The sequence below is a fragment of the Myotis daubentonii genome, chromosome 2, assembly GCF_963259705.1.
Source record: "Myotis daubentonii chromosome 2, mMyoDau2.1, whole genome shotgun sequence".
Classification (NCBI taxonomy): Eukaryota; Metazoa; Chordata; class Mammalia; order Chiroptera; family Vespertilionidae; genus Myotis; species Myotis daubentonii.
The window spans coordinates 181,823,066-181,842,613 of record NC_081841.1 but is presented as its reverse complement, the minus strand read 5'-3'; positions in this window follow the sequence as shown (position 1 = coordinate 181,842,613).

Sequence of the window (19,548 nt, the reverse complement as noted above, 5' to 3'; positions counted from 1 at the left end):
AGTAGTTGGGAAATTCTATCCAGACCCTAAGGAAATACCTATACCTACAATGTGAGCAGTTTACAACGGGATGAGATACCACAGAGTTCAGGGGCAGAAAAAAACAGATTGTTTCAGTTGCACCAGTTAAGGTAAAATCGGCAGAATTATTGAGTGTCTACTAATTTACCTGGTGGTTCCTTAAGCAATGAAGCTAGAATGAGAAGACCACATCCCTGCCTTCTGGAAGCTCATGGTCTGGTATTCTAAGTCTCCTTCCAGGTTACCAATAACACCCTTTGCTTGATGCGATGGAGCCCCCTCAGCTCTCTGCCTGACCTCTGGGGGCACTGGGCCCCATTGACCACTCCCTCCTTGACACCCCTGTCTGCACTTCTGTGGTGACATACACCTTGGTCTCTCAAGCCCTCTCAGTGCCCCTCAGTGCTCCCTTCTCCTACTTGTCTTAAAATACTGGTGCTCGTAAGGTTCTGTTTAGGATTGTCCCTCTTCTACGTCCACCTCCTGTCCTTGGGTGCTCCTGCATTCCCAGGGCTTTAGTTTCCACGCATGTGCTATAGATGCCTAAACCCTCTCTCCAATCCAGGTGCTGCACTGCAGAGCCGCACACCCACTGTCTCCTGGGCGCTTCTTAGTTTTCTAGAGACATCTAAAATAGAACATGTCCCAAACAAAACTCATCTTCATCCCCTCTCTCTCCCTGTGTCCAATCTTGGGGAATGACATGAACACCCATCCACTGCCTAAGCCATAATCGCCAGGCTCTGTTAATTAGAACTCCATCCATTTCTCTCTACCCTCACTCTCACCACCACCAAGGGTGGGGGATTTCAGAGTGAATTTCCTAAGGTATAAAACCTACCCTGTCACTCCTCTACTTAAAAACCCTTCAATGGTTCCCCATTTCCTTTTTATTATCTTAAAATATTTAGTAATTCATTAATAGTGGTCACAAACTTATTACTTGCTAATGGTGCCTTCCAAAACAGAAAAGAGTATGAGAAGAATATTGTTGTTTTCTATTTTTGGCAATCTCTTCAATGTCTGCCTTAATAAAAGATAGTTGGATTCTCATATCTGCTTCTGCATTCGTTTCTGTTAGATGTTATTTTGGCTTCTGAAATACAGAAAAAAATCTAGCCACACACAAATATATAGTTAGGGGGGACAAAAGTGGAGTACATTAAGAGCCGTTTCAGATAATTGCAGATATTCTTTTTTAAAAAAATATGTTTTTATTGATTTTTAGGGAGAGAGAAGAAGGGACAGGAAGAGATAGAAACATGGATCAGCTGCCTCCTGCATGCCCCCTACTGGGGATCGAGCTCACAACCTGGGCACGTGCCCTGATAAGGGAACTGAACTGGGAAATTCTTGGTTCATGGGTTGACACTCAACCACTGAGCCACACCAGCCGGGCTGCAGATATTCTTTGATACTACACAAGTCCCCATTTCGGATATAATTTGAATTTCATACCATGGCCTACAGCCTCCTGTTTACCACTCTCATGGGCACTCTCACCACTCCCCCCTCACATTCCAGACCCTTCTTGGCAGCCTTCTCTAACCCCGAGTCTGGGGCTTCATGCTCCTCTTTCTGTGCTGTCATGTCTGTACCTCTCTAGGAGAGAACTTAGTACATACACCTCAATTATGTGTTGGCTGGTTGGGATATCACAGCAGGCTGTCAGCTCCACAAGGGCCAAGACTAACTATCTTGCCCTCATCTGTAGACTCGGCTTCATTGCCACGTGGAATATGTAAGTACTTAAGAAATATGCAACGAATGACTAAATAATGGGCAAATGTGCAGTAAAGCATAATGCCGAGTTAAGTTCTATGAAATTCTCTTCAGCAAGGACCTCATAGTTAGTTGTGAGATGGGGACCTAGGTGGTAGGTTAATAATGAATGCTGGGGTGGAAGGGGTGGGAGGGGTGAAAGCAAGGAGGCTCAGGGAACAAAGCACATGGTTTATACATTCTTTAAGGACACGAGACACCATCTCCCTCTAACACAGGAACCAGTAGTTACAAAGAACCACTGCTGGGGACCATGGTGGTGCCAGAGAAACGACAAATGGTAACTCATCCTACAGAGGGTATTTGTGGTCCACTGTACTGCTTCCCAGCCTCTTGGGAAGCTCAGCTTGCAGTGTGAAAATAAATATGCTTAGTGTCACTCATCTGTCCTCTGTGTGCGGTGCGCTACCCTGGGGCCAGGTGAAGAGGGCTGTGGCAGGCAGAGAAGTGACTAACTTCCCACGGCCCGGAACGAGCTTAGCTGAGTTGACAGTGCAAAGGTACATTAAAAACTAAACACGAGCTTGCTTTGGCATCACATATACTAAAAAAACTGGAACGATACAGAGAAGATTAGCAAAAACTAAATGAAACCACTGAGGATGCTGCATGTGCTTAAGGACCGAGAGGTATCTTATTAGACTTAGAACTAATAACAAGCACTACTAATATAGAGGAAAGAAATACCACTGGAGGTGGCTGTCATCACCAAAAACTTCATGGCAAAACAACAACAAAAAGAACAAAACAAACAAACCTCACTACCACTGCCACACATACAAACTAGTAATCTGTTCATTTATCATTTAGATAAAGAAGGAAGGTGCAATTATGAGGCTCAGAATAAATCCTAGTACACATTTGGAAAACAATTCATTGGTAATGCCTTATGAAGAAATCATCGGAGAAATGCAAATTAAAACACAATGAGTTATCACCTCAGATGACAGTCAGAATGGCTACCATCAATAAATCAACAAGTGACAAGTGGTGAGGACGTGGAGAAAAGGGAACCCTTGTGCACTGTTTGTGGGAATGCAGACAGATGCAGCCACTATGGAAAGCAGTATAGAGTTCCCTCAAAAAATTAAAAATGGAACTGCCTTATGACTCAGCAATATCATTTCTGGGACTATATCCGAAGAAACACAAAACACTAATTCAAAAGTATATATATACCTCCCCTCATGTTCATTGCAGTGTTATTTACAATAGCCAAGGTTTGAAAGCAGCCCAAGTGCTCATCAGCAGATGAGTGGATAAAAAAGTGTGGTACACACAATGGACTACTACTTACCTGTAAAAAAAGGAAATCTTATCCTTTGCAACAGCATGGAGAATATTATGCTAAGTGAAATAAGCCAGTTAGAGAAATACAAATACCATATGATTTCACTTACATGTGGAATGAAATTAACAAAAGAAACTAACGAACAAAATAGAAACAGACTCATAGACAGAGAAAACCGACTGACAGCTGTCAGAAGGGATGGGGATTGAGGGGCTGGATGAAAAAGGTGAAGGGATTAAGCAAAAACCCCCCAAAACCTCATAGACAGACAACAGTATAGTGATTCTGAGAGGGAAAGGGGGGTGTGGAGAGGTGGAAGAGGATAAAAGAGGGGATAAATGGTGATGGAAGGAGACTTGACTTGGGCTGGTGAAAACAATACAATTTACAGATGATATACGATAGACTTGTACATCTAGAACCTATATAATTTTATTAATGTCACTCCAATAAATTCAATAAAAAAGAAAAAATATGAAGACTAGAAGCACAGAGGAACCTGAATCCAATCATGTCTTGTGAAGGGCCACACACCCTTACATTCGTACAGTGTTATAAAAACAGTATATTACATCTTTTTTTGGGCTACTCAGCAGCAAGCAGTCTTAGGAGGACTTAAACAAAAATCTCAGGCTAGATTTATAGCTCTGTTTCACTTTTTCTTTATGGTTTACCCTGCTGACCAGTTTTGGGGGCTTGGGAACTGTATAACATACCACTTTCTCAGCAGAACAGAAAGCAGTTTCCACAGTAGTGAGATCAGGAGGTGAAACACATCATTTTGCCATTTTTAGAGCCTTTGGCATAGAAGGTAGAAGTTTCCGTTGGCACTACTGCTCTCTGCCCCACCTCTTCTTCCTTTTCTTGCTCTGGTGGCTAGAGTTCTGAAGGCCATGGCTTTGCCTGTCCATTCCCTTCTTGAGTTGGGAGGTCCAAGTCTAAGGGTGCTGGTCTCCAGGCTGAACTGAGATGGCAGCGAGGAGAGGTGGGGGGAGGCATCTAGAGTGTCTACTGTCGGGAGGCTCTGAAATAGCCAAGGATGCAGGTCAGCTGCTTGGCTACTGCTGCCCCCCACGAGGAACACTTCACCTGTGTGGGAGCCAACGGATGTGTGTCCGGAGTGTTGTGTGTCTGAGTGATAACTCCTCTCGAGAGGCCTGTGACTCCTACCACAGCTGACCTTACTTCTCCTGAGATACGGTACAATTCTAACAACAGGCTAAATTAGTTTCAACTTTATGTTCAAACTCGAGACATTTTCCCTTTACTTCAACAAAGCACCTGGTGAATCTCTGTTGGGGCTGTCACAGTGGGGCAGGGGAAAACCCTGTAAAAAGAACAACAGGATTCAAATTTGGCCTCACTCTTCACCCTGGCGACAGGCTCTGGGTAACTGTTTCAGCTCCCTGCGCTTTGGTGGGTGAGGACCAAGTATACTGAGATTGCCATGCTGAGCCATGGAGTGAACACCATGCCTGCTGTTTAGGAAAGGCTGGTGGACAAACCACTCTTTGAATGTTGGCCCCTTCATCCAGAGAGAGTCAGGATCTAAGATGTCTTCACCTTTTTTGGGGGGTGGCGGGTGGGGGGTTGTCTTTTAGTAGAGAATGGGACCATTGAACCTTTTCTGTGAGGAGGAGGTGGCATGAGGGAGACAGTAGGCATAGGAAGATGAGACCTATCTCTTGCTTCAGGCTTTTTCACTCTCTTAATTGATAGTAAACATTGAATACAAGTTATGGTAAGGACTGCACACGATAAGAACTTCAATATGGTTTCCTTGAAAATATGAATAAAACAGCATTTTTCAGTATGGGAATTATTAATTTCTGTATTCCATCTTTTGTTTCTCCCCTCCTTTATCTGACAACTTTTTGGTAATTTATTTTTCCTCCTTAACCTTATTTTTTATTTTATTTATTATTTTTCATTTCCTCACCTGAAGATTTTTTAAAAAATTTTATTTTAGAGAGAGAGAGAGGAAGGAAATGAGACAGAGAGAGAGCAACATCAATTGGTTGCTTCCCACATGTATGCTGATCGGGGATTGAACACACAACTTAGGTATGTGCCCTGACCAGGAATTGAACCTGGGACCTCTCACTGTACCAGATAATACTTCAAACAATTGAGCCACAATGACCAGGGCAGTTTCCCCTTTGACTTTAGCTCTGCACAGAAATTACTAAATAAAGTAAAAATGAAAATTCGTTGTGGTACTTGTTTCCAGTATGTAGTCTGACTGAAGAGGTGAAATTTGTTATTAAAAATGAGATTGGAGATTACTCAAGGTTTCCGCTCTTTTTACATCTCCTTCCCCACAGAGGTCATCCATTTTCACGTCTTCAGGGATCACCTCTCATTCCCCTACTTGTGCTTCAACAAGCCGGTGCCGGGCGGACTGTGACCTTCCTGTCAGTATTAGGTCAGCATTGCCCGAAAGCCTGGAGACTCTTTTGGTCTCAACTCTCTCCTTTATAGCTCAAATCCAGCAATTCTGAAGAGCCACTGATTCTTCCTGTGAAGGGTGTCTGTCACTGTATGTCTTTGTCCCACTTTGAGATTAAGCTGACAGCCTCTCGGATGACATCACTTCCACGAATATTGCCCCAATTCAATCTGCACACCACCGCAGGTGAGTCTTCGTTATGTGCCTCAGCTGAAAATTGTACTGCATCACATCTATTCTACACTGTTTTGAAGGTCCTCCCAAACTGGCCCCATCATCAATTGTATCTGACCTCTCCCCTTCCTGCTCCTTCCACTCACTGTGTCCCTCATGTGTTGTGGACAGTGCCTGCTCAAACTGTGCCTGTCACCCAAAATACGCTCTCCTATCTCTTCTGACCATCCGCCCCTTGCCAGTTTGAACAGGGCCCAGCTCTTGTTCTTCATCTGTAACTGGCTTCTTTCTGGACAACCCAAATCCTTATTGCTCTCCCTCCCCACCCGAGCTCAGTCAAACTGTAAAACGGGAAGCTGGACTAGATGATCTTTAAACTAATGATGATCTGCCTCTTCCTAATCAACATATTAAAGAATCTCTTGAAGCCAAGCAGTTCTCTCTCAAAAACAGATCTTTACTGTTCCAGCAGGAACTTTGCGGCCACCACCAGAGCTGCTGTGGGAGGGATTCGTAGGCAGACACTGGTCTGGACTACCTCCATCTTATACTCTCTGTACTACTCACTGGTGTTCCTGCATTGACTAAGGACTTCTAAGGAGCCTGGAGCTCCCTGAGCAACCATCCTACGAGAACTGCAACGGTGGGCAGTTTATAAATTTGGAAGGCCTATGCAGAGAAGTGAGATGCTGTGCAGTGGCCTCTCAGGCCAAAGCCCCAGACTGTGCCTGTACCTGCCAGTCCCTGGCCCCGGGAATCCAGTTTCAACATGTGCGCAACACACCACTCACTGTCACTTAAATGTATTAATTTTAAAAAATCTCAGTACCGATAATCTGTGCTCTTATCTAGGACAGGAGATCACGACTCACTACTTCAGAAATTCCTGGGCTCCTGCTGCTTTATTCACAAACCACGTCTATAACCCACAGCCTCAGGCTGCAGGGTCTGCACCTGGGGTTGTTCCCTAAAATTCATGGCTTCTCAAGATGATCAGAGGAATTTTCCTGAGAAACGCAGGGGTACCCCATGTGCTCTATCCTGTACTAGAATTGTTTTCAAAACCCATAGGGATGGTTCTTTTGGGGTCAGAAAACTTGTAAAATAATTATGAGGACCATTTTTCTTATATACCTTGGTTTAACATTATATCTGCTTCAGGTACATTTCTAAATTCATTCCTAGTTTTAAAAAGTGATAAGGGAAAAAAATTATAACAGGCATTAGGATTGCTTATACCTTCTAACATCTCCAAAAACCAAGCACATCATCACTTACTTGCTTTCTTAAATATCATGAGATTGTACCATACTCTTCTTTCTCATGAAGATACCAAGGTAGGATGGAAAATAGAAATGATTTTCTCGAGGTCACTTAATGAGTCAGTCTTGGAAAGGGATTAGAATTTAGACTGATCCTATCTTTGTCAAAAAGGTCAGTATGATCAACTACAAGAACACCAAAAACGTAACCATAGCTTCTGCAAAGAGGTACCAATTGAGATATACAGCTCACCTTTAATTTCACTTGAAAATGGAGTCCTAGCACCTGATTTTCATTTAGTTTGCAGATTTTTATCAACCAAGCACTAGTAACTTATTCCACACATGATACTATGCACTTCATACTTTTAATAGAAAAGAGTCATAAAAGAGCTAGCTCTAACTGATTAGGTTGCTTTGTTGACAAGGCAGCACAGCAACTTGATGAGAACTGTTTTTAAATCAAATTGCACCAAAAAGTGAAAGAGCAGACGAAGCTAAAAAGGAAAAGTGCTGAGAAGTGTGCCACATGTTCGCATGCTGTTCTTAAAGCAGCTGGGGTAGACAGAATGTGTTTCTCTGGATTCAAGGTGGACTCCTTTGCTTCTCTCTCTCTCTCTCTCTCTCTCTCTCTCTCTCTCTCTCTCTCTCTCTCTTTCTCTCTCTCACACACACACACGCACGCACACATACACACATGTAGGTATACGCATAGTTTTCAGGCTCCACTTGGAATGTACTTCCTCCAGATACAATTTCTTGACCCTCATGGCTGGGTCAGGTGCTTCTTCCGGAACAGCACTTGTAATATTTACTGTAACTCCTCCCTGAGAGGAAGGACCGTGCTGTCTTGTTTATTGTGGTGCTCCCAAGAATCTGGCCAGACATTAAATATCTTTTGTGAAAAGGGCGTTAATGGAAATTATATGTTGGCGAGGTCAAGAAGTAAGAAACTTACTCAGAGATCTAGCCGGATGAAGTGGCAATGACAGAAACTGGTTCGACGGGTTGGCACCTACCAGCATAAAGGTCTACTAGGTGGGCCTTGCTATTTAAACACACTGAGGGACAATCATGCATGCTGCAGCACGGATGGACTTCAAAAGTACGATGCTAAGTGAAAGAAGCCAGTCATAAAGAACCAGATAGCGTATGGTTCCATTTATATGAAATGTCCACAATAGGCAAATCTATATAACAGAAAATAGATTAGTGGCTGCCCAGTGCTAGAGAGGTGGCAGTATTGGAGAGTGGTTGCTAATGGGTACAGTTTATTTTTATTTTAATTTAATTTTATTTTTTTCCAGTTTCTTTTTAGATAGAAAAAGGTTCTAAAATTGAATGCAGTGGTGGTTGTACAGCTCTGGTGATACTAAGAATCACCAAATTATATACTTTAAGTAGGTGAATTACATGTTATGTGATTTCTATCTCAAGAAAGCTATTTAGGAACCTAAAAAATACATTGAGTACCTGAGAGCACTTTTCATACACTAAAAATATTTTACTAAATTAAAAATACCTAATTTAAAACATTTGATTAATAATAGGAACTCTCATGATTTACAAGGCAGATATGACTCATAACAATGCATATGTTCAATGTTACCTAACAACTGTTGCTGGGGTGGATAAAGAGAGAAACAATTTTCACAGCCACAAAATGTTATTAAGAGAGGGTGAGAGAATATAGCTAACTCAGGTCAACCTAATACAGAGAAAATAACTGAAATACACGTATGAATAACGGTGAGCAGGTCAAACAGATGGCTCAGTGATGATCATTCAGGAAACACTGGGCCACCCAGGAAGTGAAGAGGTAACACAAAAATTAGCACCAACTGACTTCATGGCTTTGACAAAATTCCCACTTGGCTTGTACCATGCCTGATACATTCACAGTGGGTTTCAGCTTAATTCTACTTCTAAAGTAAATGGATATTTTACAGAAATACCTTATGGGGAGTTTTATCACCAAGTTTATGTGTGCTATATACAGGCATACCTCACAGATATTGCTGGTTCGGTTGAAGAGCACTGTATAATAAAGCGAGTATCACAATAAAGAGAGTCATTATCTTTTTGCCAGTGGAGGGTCATGCCTTCAATTTGTAAAAAATGCAACATCTGTGAAGTGCAATAAAGCGGAGCTCAATAAAATGAGGTATGCCTGTAATGCCATTATCACTGTCAACCAGCAGAGAAGACGGTGATCACACAGTAAGAGAGAATTCAGACTTCTTGGTAAAAAGCTGCTGGCTACATAATGTCCTAGAGCAGGGGGTTGGCAAAGTTTTTCTGTATAAAGTCAGATGGTAAATGTCTTAGATTTTGAAAACCAAGTGGCAAAATCAAAGCTATTATGTAGGACTTGAAGAACCACTGAAAATGTAAAAACCATTCTTAGCTTTGGGTTTGGCACACAGGACACAGCCAACTGACCCTGGTTCTAAAGGTTGTACGTTTTTTAAGTACAATAACCATCTGGTTAGCTTCTAAATCAGGACTCTCTCTCAAACCCTGATAGCCAGAACTCAGATGCCCAACGGGATAATAATCTACACTAATAAAAGTGAAAGATGCAAATTGACCGTACCTCTGCAATGTCCACCAGCCAATCAGGAGTGTGTATGCAAATTAACCTGATAAAGATGGCGGCAGCCCTGCCCCCCAGCTGCTCCAGGCCTCTGGGCAGCAGGCATGCAGGAACGGAGCAGCTGGGTGGGGCGGATGCCTGATATGAGGGGGAGGGCAAGGGTGGAGGGAGCTATAGGAGCGGCACTCTGGCCGCAGAGAAGACTGAAGGCTCTGGTTGCAGCGAAGATTCCGGCCAGAGCAAAGGCCTGGGTCCCGGGTGCTGGAGGAAAACCGGTGCCAGTAGCCAGGGGAAGGAAGGCCTATTGCACAAATCTTCGTGCAATGGGCCTCTAGTAACTAATATTTGACAGATCTTTCTGGTATATAAAGTAATTATGAAAACCCTATTAGATAGTGTAAAGATCTCTCTGGCAACCCAGGGTTGATCTCTTAACTACAATTTCCTTGCCTTTTCATTTTCATATCCTGCCACATTTCTGCTGTGAGCATATGGGTTTCTACCATTTAACTAGCAGAAGAGGCAAACATGTGCTGAAAAGCTGTGGAGACTCATGCAGCAACCACTGTTCAGATGGTCATTATTCTAGGTGATTCCAAGGACTGCTCTGGAGGTCAAATGCGCAGAGGCTCTAGAAAGCTTGACTGTGGCCATTTACTATCACTCAGTGAGTAAGCAGGTGCCAACTCATTTCCATGAATATCTTGAAAACACGGAATCCTCATTATCTTCCAACTGGTCTTCTTTCTCCAGTATCATCTTTTCAACTGATCATTAAGATTATGGTCAAAGTAATCTTTCTTAAAAACAAATCTAACTCTCTTGCATAAAAGGTTTCCGTGACTCACTAGTTTATGCAGGACAAAGGGAAGATCTCTTAGTGTGGCATAAGAACCCTATGTCCTGACCTCGGCTTTCTCCCCAGCCTCATCTTTATCGGCCTCTTCCTTAAGAAAACCCTGACCTTAGGCAAATGTCCTTCCCACACTGTGTTTGAAGCCTCTGTACTTTTCCCTCAAGGTTCCCTGGGCCTGAAATGCCTACCACAACGTGGGCCTCTTCAGGATTCCCCTCAACCACACAGGGCTTCGCCGCGTCCCTCGGGGACAGCGAGAGCTCTCTTTTTGCCGCATATGAATGACCATAGAAACCTAGCACTGAGTACTGACTCATCTACCTTCTCCCGGTGGCTGAAAACTGCCTGAAGGTCAGGGCAGTGCCACTCTCTCAGGCTGTGCACTGCAGCAGAACTAAAAGAGACATAAATAAAACACATAGCTCCTGTCCTTCAAGAGGTCATATATTACTTGATGAATGAATAAAACACAAACTCTGCAAAGTTATGTAACGGTCCCAGCAGTGGAAAAATAACCCGCAGCTGCTGCAAATACCCAAATGACTCTGAGATGTCACCAACCATGCAGCCAGTAACCCAGTTAGCGAAAGAGGACTGACTCTGAAAGCAAGAAGCTGTTGAGAGCAGAGTTAAAATATATCCATCACACTGCCCTACATGAATTTACAGAAGAATGAGAGAACCAGGGGTGTGAACAGAGATGAGAAATAGAAGTAAGAAACTCAGATTTCATCACCATGAGTGCATGAGACAATCACCCAAGAGCTCCTGGGTAGTTAACTACTGTGCTCAGAAAGATCACATCACTGTGCTTGAGGATGTACTTAAGGACCCCGCATGCTGACCTTGTCAGCGCTCTGCCCTCAAGCTCTGGATGAAGCGAGATCTATGGAGTCTCACACTGTTCATTGTCCTTTAGAGCAGTGGTTCTCAACCTTCTGGCCCTTTAAATACAGTTCCTCATGTTGTGACCCAACCATAAAATTATTTTCGTTGCTACTTCATAACTGTAATGTTGCCACTGTTATGAATCATAATGTAAATATCTGATATCCAGGATGGTCTTAGGTGACCCCTGTGAAAGGGTTGTTCGACCGCCAAAGGGGTCGCAACCCACAGGCTGAGAACCGCTGCTTTAGAGCCATGCACTCTGTACTAAGGTATATGCTACAGAGCATATTAAAAATCTTTTCAGTGGTGCAACATCATAGTTGACTTTAAAGAATGTAGAAGTGACTACACATAGCTGATCAGAAGAGAAGTTGTGCTTATTCTTGCTCCACTTCCATACCATTACTTCTTAATGTGTTGTATTCCCACTGAAACTCCTCTTCAAAAGTGAACCAACTCTTGCCCTGGCTGGTGTGGCTCAACTGGTTGGAACATCATCCCATGTACCAGACGCTGTGGTTTCGATTCCTGGTCAGGGCACATGCCTAGGTTGTGGGTTTGATCCCCGGTTGGGGCACATACAGGATGTAACCAATGAACCAATGGATGTTTCTCACCTCTCTCTCACCTCTCTCTCTCTCCCTCCCTCCTTCTCTCTCTCTCTCTCTCTCTCCTTCTCCCCCCCTTCCTCCCTTTCTAAAATCAATCAAAAATTTTTTTAGAGTGAACCATTTCTCACTGAGTCTACTGGTCTTTTCCTAGTCATTGTCTCATCTTGGTTTTTCTGTGGGGGAGGGGTGGCATCTGAATCTATTGAACACTTATTCTTCCACTCTTCCTGAAACATTTGACTCTCCAGGCTCCCTTGCCACTGAACTTTCCTGCTTTTCTCCTCCCCCACCTCCCCAGAATTCCTTTTCTTCCTCCTCTTTGTACTCTCTAAACATGGGTCTCGGGCTGTCTTTCACAGTTTACTTTATACTTGTTCTCTCAAAGGATATCTACATACTTTCCAACCCTGACTGTTTACATGTATCCAGCTGGCCTCAGTACATTAAGTAATTCTGTAAAATATTTATTGTACACATATTTAGTCATTAATTCCTCAAATATGAGTTCCTACTATGTGCCAGGCATTGCTCACATACTGGCAGTACAAAGAAAAAAGGCTCCACCCACCCCAGGACACACTATTGGTCAAGGGGCAGGAGCAGTGAGTGCCATGAAAGAGACACCCAGGGACTGTAAGAACAGACAGAAACAGATCTGACTAGAAGACTGGAGAAGGCTTCACAGAAGAGGTGATTATTTGATGTGAATACTGAAAAGTGCACAGGAGTTAGGCAAGCAAAAATTGTGTGTGTGTGTGTGTGTGTGAGATGGGGAAGTTGGATGAGGAAGTTTGTTTCAGACAAAGAAAAGGGCAGATGTGAAGGCAAGAAGTGACAAAGGGCTATGAAAAACTACAAATAGTTGGCACAGTTAGCCTGAGGGCTGCACATGGGGCCAGAGATGTGGCTAAAAAGCAGGAAGGGGCCTGTGTAATGAGCTGTAACTACCTTGAAAGCTAAGAAGGCTTCTGAAGGATTCTAGTAGATGTGAACAATCAGATTTGTGTTTCCAATGAGATCACTCTTCGGGCTGAACTATAGGGGTAGGGAGGCAGTTGTGACAATATGTTAGTAGAAATCCGGTAAGTAGAGAGGTGGGCTGAACTAAGGCAGTGGGATGAAGAGAGGGAAATGGCAGATTTACATCAAGAAGGAAGACGCTATGGTACTTAATCGGGGGAGGGGGAAAGAGGGTTATGAATGCATAAGGGAAAAGTCTAAGATTTTATGGTTGGGCCTTTGGGTAGATAATGGTGCTTCTCATCAAGGTAGAGAGTGAGAAGGAGAAGCAGATTTAGCAAAGAAATGGGAAATTTCAAGTGCCTGTGGAACACAAGTGGAGATGTCCAGTAGGCAGTGGGATGTGAAGATCGGGAGCCAGGAGGGAGGGAGGTCTAGTCCAGAGACCTAAATCTGGGAGCCATCAGCCTTTTACCAGTGCTGACAGCGATGCATGGGGTGAGTCACCTGCTGGGAGATGGAGGATAGAAAGGTCAGGAGGCTGAGGAAGGAGTGGAGCTTGGGAAACAACACAGTTGAGGAGCAAACAGAGGAACTAAATGGAGAGACTGCCATTACCCTAGGCAAGGCTTTTATACTGCTGACAGCTGGATTTAAAAACCACTTTCTACTTGTCTCTTACTCTTGCTCTCTCTCTCCATTTTCCCATCCATCTTATATGACAATATGATGAATTTGTCTGAGATAACTGTCCTGACTTTATTAGTAACTAAACCATTCTTCACTGCTAGTGTCAACACCTAAATTGGTTGAGAGGCTTAAAAATATCTCCCTCTATTACATTTGCTGGGTTATTTCTCATTTCTCACTTAAAAAAATTTAAATTCTTTATTGTTTAAAGTATTACATATGTCTCCTTTTCCCCCATTGACCTCTCCCCAGCCATTCCCACCCCCAGCACATGCCCTCACCCCCTTGCTGTGCGTGTCCATTGGTTATACTTATATGCATGCATACAAGTCCTTTGGTAGATCTCTTACCTCCCCCACTCCCTCCAGAGACACAGAAGCATCGAACAGACCGTCAAACCATTTCTCACTTTGTACCCTACCACTCGTCAGTCAGACAGGTCTCCCCGAGTTCTTTCCTTTCCAGGGCCTCCTTCTCACCTCCATGCCTTCCTCACTCTTGCTGCTCTTCTCCTCTGGGATAATTTGCTTCATTTTCTCTGCCCATCCAAATCCTGTCCATCCTTCTAGTCCTAGAAACCTCTTTTCAGGATATGGGTCCACACTGAGGGTGGTTTCTTGGATATCTTCCTGCTCTGGGTACTCTGGTCAATATTTCGGTGTTCTCAGATGCTTATCTAATTCAAGTATATCTGCCCCACCTTCCTGAGGTTGTTTAAAGGAAAGGACATGTTTTTCACTCTTTTGTGCCCACAGAGTACCCACCAGTCTTGGTCAGAGTCTCAAGTATCGACAGACAGACTGACTATGACACTGTGACACCAGAGCCAAGTGAGGACCACAGGAGGTGGGTGACAGAGAGTGCGAAGCAGCTTCCAGGCTGAGAGATGAAATATGACAGAAAGCAGTAAAAAGAAATAGAAATACATTGAAACAACACTTCAGCATTACTTTAGAATGCTTAAAATTACAAACTGCAGATTAATCTAATGTAAGTAAATTAGTAACTGAAAGACTTTCTGATCAAATAAACTCAGGGTTCTATGATAAACATCTGAGAATTAACAGTATTTATTAATTATTTTATCCTTACCTGAGGATATGTCTATTGAACTGAGAGAGAGGAAGAGCGAGAGTAAGAGTGAGAGTGAGAGCAAGAAAGAGAGAGAGAAAGAAACATCAACTGGTTGCCTCCCATATGCACCTGACCAGGGATTGAACCCACAACCTAGGTATTATGTCTCCTGACCTGGACTCAACCCCGAACCTTTTGGTGTACAGGATGATGCTCTAAACAACGATGATCCACCAGGCAGGGCTGAAAATCAACAGTTTTTAAACAAAAACAGATTTATTTTAAATACAATAACAGAATTTGAGGTTGCCTACAATAAAAGATATAAGGACATTAAAAAACACAGAGAGATATTTTTAAAAACATATGGAAGATGGAAGCAGAAGTTCTAACTTTGGGTTAAACAGTTAATTTGATTGAACATTAAAATAACCTTGGCACTGAGTTTTTTTTCAGCCAACCCAAAAAAAAGAAAGAAAATCACCAAGTTCTCCTAACTGGGAGGCAGCCTGATGAAGCATCAGGAGCAGAGGCCTTGCGGTCCAACACACCGAGTCCCAATCTTGCACTCCCATCGGCAGGTGTGTGTCCCTGGGCAAGCCAGCACCTCAAGCCTCCGGGACACGAAGGAACTAACTATTATATCTCAAGGCCGATGTTTGGGAATAAATGAGGGGACACCGAAGAAATAGTGTGCTCTTCACTCTCAGCAGACCAGTCAATGTCAGTAAAACCTCTGGCAGAAGTCCAGGTATGGGATTCTGAACCCCAGACCTGGTGGGGGCAGGACCCACCTTGGAAAGTGGAGGAGCCTGCCAAGCAGAGGGCAGAGCCACAGACCAAAGGGCATCGCTGCATAGTTGCCTGACTCGCATGTACTTTCCAGGGATTTTGGTCTGATTTATTTGCTCTATTTCATGGATTACTGGGCTGTACAACCTGGCAGATCCTGTGGTATTCAAAGGGTCTGCAGTGGGGAAAGACACTGTGGAATTTGCAGCAAGCCACAAGGGGAAAACCATGGGCTAGATCCTGGAGCAGGAGTGTGAAGAGAATGATACACTTTTGAAAACCTGCTGCTAGACCCTGGGGACAGGGTGTGCTTCATCCTGGGCATAAAGTAAGCATGTGGTCAGAAGTACAAGACCTACCAAGGTCAGACAGACCCAAAGAAATCCATCTCCAGATGGAAGTGGCACAGGTGAGTTGCAGAGGCAGGCATGCCAGACCATCATGTCCATCACCTCTGTTGCACCAAAACCTCTTCCTCAGTTCACACCTCCTACTGCATGGGGGTGGGGCCCTTATGACCAAGTGGCAGAGAGGAAAATGGCCAAATTTGGTTCATAGAAGGGTTGGCTCAGCAGACGAGTGAAAGTTGAAAATGGACTGTGGCCGGCACTGCAGCTCCACACAGGGGTGATCTTAAAAGACAGCGACGAAGGGAAATCCTCCCAATGGGCAGAGCATGGGCAGAGCATTTATTTGGTCATCCACTTGAGTGGAAAGAGAAGTAGTCTGAGGTAATGTCATATGGATTCACTGGACATGGTAAATGACTTGGTTGATTGTTCAGGGTACTGGAAGGAGGAGGTCAAAGAGACCTCAGGAAGAGGCATGTGGACCTGGCTAAAGGAATGGACATGAAGCATGACATCTGTATGGGTGGTTAATGTCTACCATGGATGTCCAGCACAGAAGAGGGGGACTGAACGACTCAGCTGGTGGACACTGGCCAGCCATTGGCCACCCCAGTGCTGGCACATGAACAGAGAACCATGGTGGCAGTGGTGGAGGCTCTGCACAGGCCCTACTCTCTAAGGACAAGGTAGCTACTGACAACAGAGACCAATCCTGAACCCCAATACACCACCATCCCTCAAAGAGAACCAGCACCACTACCTGTGCGTTTGCAGAATGCTTGCTCTACTGACCAGCGTGCTAAACCATATCACACCAGACCACAGGGCCCACTTACAGCAAAGTGGGTGCATGGCAAGACTGTGGAATACATAAACCCTCTCACGTACCATACAACTCAGGAACTGCCAGCTTGCCACACTAGAGAGACAGCCATTTGAATATGTCAGTGAAATACCAACTTGGAGATAACCCTATAAGATGGCACTCCAGGCTCTAGCATGCAGTATAAACCCTAAAAACCCTGCTGGGTCCCCAACAGCAAGAACATGCGGATCTTGGAAATAAGGACTGGAAGGAGAAGTAACCCTGAGTTCCCTATCTCTCAGTGCCCTGTTTGGGGAATCTAGGCTTCTTACCCCTGCAACTCTAAATCCCATAGGTTTACAGAGCTTGGCTCACAGGAGGGGAGCCCTTCCATCAGGAGAAAAAACAAGAATACCATTACAAGTGAAATAAGCCAGTCAATGAAAGAAAAATACCACATGATCTCACTCATGTATGGATAATAAAGACCATTATAAACTGATGAACAAAAATAGATACAGAGGCAGAGCAGCATTGAACAGACTGTCAAACTACAGTGGGAAGGCTGGGGAGGGTTGGGGGGCGGGAGGGGGGTAAGAGATCAACCGAAGGACTTGTATGCATGCATATAAGCATAACCAATGGACATAAGACACTGGGGGGTAGGGGAGGCCGGGGGAAAGTCAAGGGGGATGGGGAGAAGGAGACATATGCAATACTCTTTGTAATACTTTAAGCAATAAAACAAAATTTAAAAAAAAAGAATACCATTACATTTTAAGTTATAGCTGTTAACCAGTTATTTTGGGCTCTTGTGCCAAATACCAGCAGGTAAGAAAAGAAGTCATTATCCTCGCAGGAGTAATTAACCCTGATCATCAAGAAAAGCTGTGGGCACCAAAAGGGGGAGGGAAGACTATGTGTGGCACCCCGGTGACACAACAGGGCAGCTGTTGTTACTTACTCCCTTGCTCAGTTTTACAGTAATTGGACAAGGGCAGCAGACCCAGTCTGAGAAGGGCCTGGTACCAGGGACTCAGATCCCACAGGGTATGTGTGGGTATGTGTCACTTTCACCAACCAACTAAGCCTTTCAGCCAAGAGTGAGGGGACTCTCCAATGAACAGTAGAGGAACGAGTTGATGGTCAGTGTGATTGTGAGACCTGCTGAGGCAGAAGGAGATGTAGTTTATCCTACTATCCTTCCTCTTGAAGTGTTCTATAGGAAAGAGTGCCTCTGGATTCTTGGAAGAGCTGCTCCAAGAACTTAGGTAAACCAAGAAGATCCGAGCAGCACAGGGGGTGGATGCTGTGGTCTGCTGCCCAGATCCCCCACTTCCCTCGCAACTGAAGTGCTCAATCTTCCTGCTGCTGGGGGTGCTAGAACGCCGCAGTTCTCAAGGGACATGCCCCCTGGGGATGGTGTGCATCCAAGGAGAGCCAAGGCAGCCCAAGGTTTGCAATCTGCACCCAATGACTGGTTGGTGGAGGTTTAGTTTCAGCTTCTGTCTGAATTTGAGACAACCTGTAGGGGCTCTCCCAACTCCATAGCTTTCCATAAAATTATCTCAGGCCTTTTTTGTAACTGTTGTTCAAAGTCCACCTCTGTCCTCATCACCCCTGCCCCAGAGACTCTGATCTTGATAGTGTTCTCGATAAACTTCACGCATAAAAAAATCTGCCTGGAGACTCCAATCTGAGAAATACCACTTTCCTGCTTTGCTCATGAGCACAGGAGCCATAGCTATCTAATGGGGGAGCTCCTCCCAGATAGTCCCAAGGTAGCTCAGTCGTGTATTGGTTCATAGAAGCGTTGGTTCAGTAGACGAGTAAAACTGCTCTTTTGATGTTGGTGATATGGTGCTGTCACCGATCTACCCTGTTATCTAAACAAGAAATCTATGCTACTAAACAAGAATCATATGGTACTTCTTTCTCTCCTTCATAGCTCTAGGTTCATTCTGCCTGGAAAATATTTATACTCACCATTACTCAGTTTTCAGACACTGATCATTCCAAGTCCTCATACTTTTCATTCTTCCCTGTTTCCTTGAAGGATCTACCTTTTCCTGCTAAATGTAAGACTTAGTCTATAGCCTATGTTCACCTTGGATGTAATTCTCTTACAGAACTCACCCAGCACCTTGCTTTCATCTCTCAACTCTACAAAGTTGACTCCATGATCTACACCTCCAGCTTTGACGTAAGAGAGATGACTGTGCTCCATATTTAACTACATCATAGGTATCTTTATTGTAATGTTCCAGATTCACCAAATTCAAATACATCTGCAGGGAATAACCTTCACTTCTCTTTCACCTGTAGATGCAGCCAATTGATAAGGGGCTCCCCTCTTCCTACCCCAGACATGAACTCTTGAGACCTACATCTCCAGTGGGACACCAGGAGTGTCACATCTGACTTCACTTCTTCAGACCACTGTGAGGTCTGCAGACCTACATCTCACACCCAGTGAAAGCAGGAGACACGGAGGTCGTGAGAAGAGTATCCTCTCTCATATCCCAGAGGATAAAGAAGATGGGGACAAGAAGTAAAGAGCCCAGCATACTGCATTATAAAAGTGTCAAAGAAAGAGCAGATTTGAAGTCTGAGCCTGACATACAGTGTGGGGTAAAAGTAGATTTACAGTTGTGAGTACATGAAACACAGCATTCACTCTTGTATTATTATTTATTAATTATTGTATTATTTTCTATACGAACAACTGTAAACCTGCTTTTGCCTCACCCTGTATCGTAATCCTTGAAAGGGAAGTATGGTATCAGATTGCTTGGATACAGCAGTTTATTGTAAACAATGCTCAATATTTCCTGATGATTGATGACAAGACTAAGAAAACACTGCATTTATTTGATTAATTCACGGGTTGTTCCCTTGAAAAATTTCTTACCTTCACAGTCTATTTCAACCAAAGAAAATCATC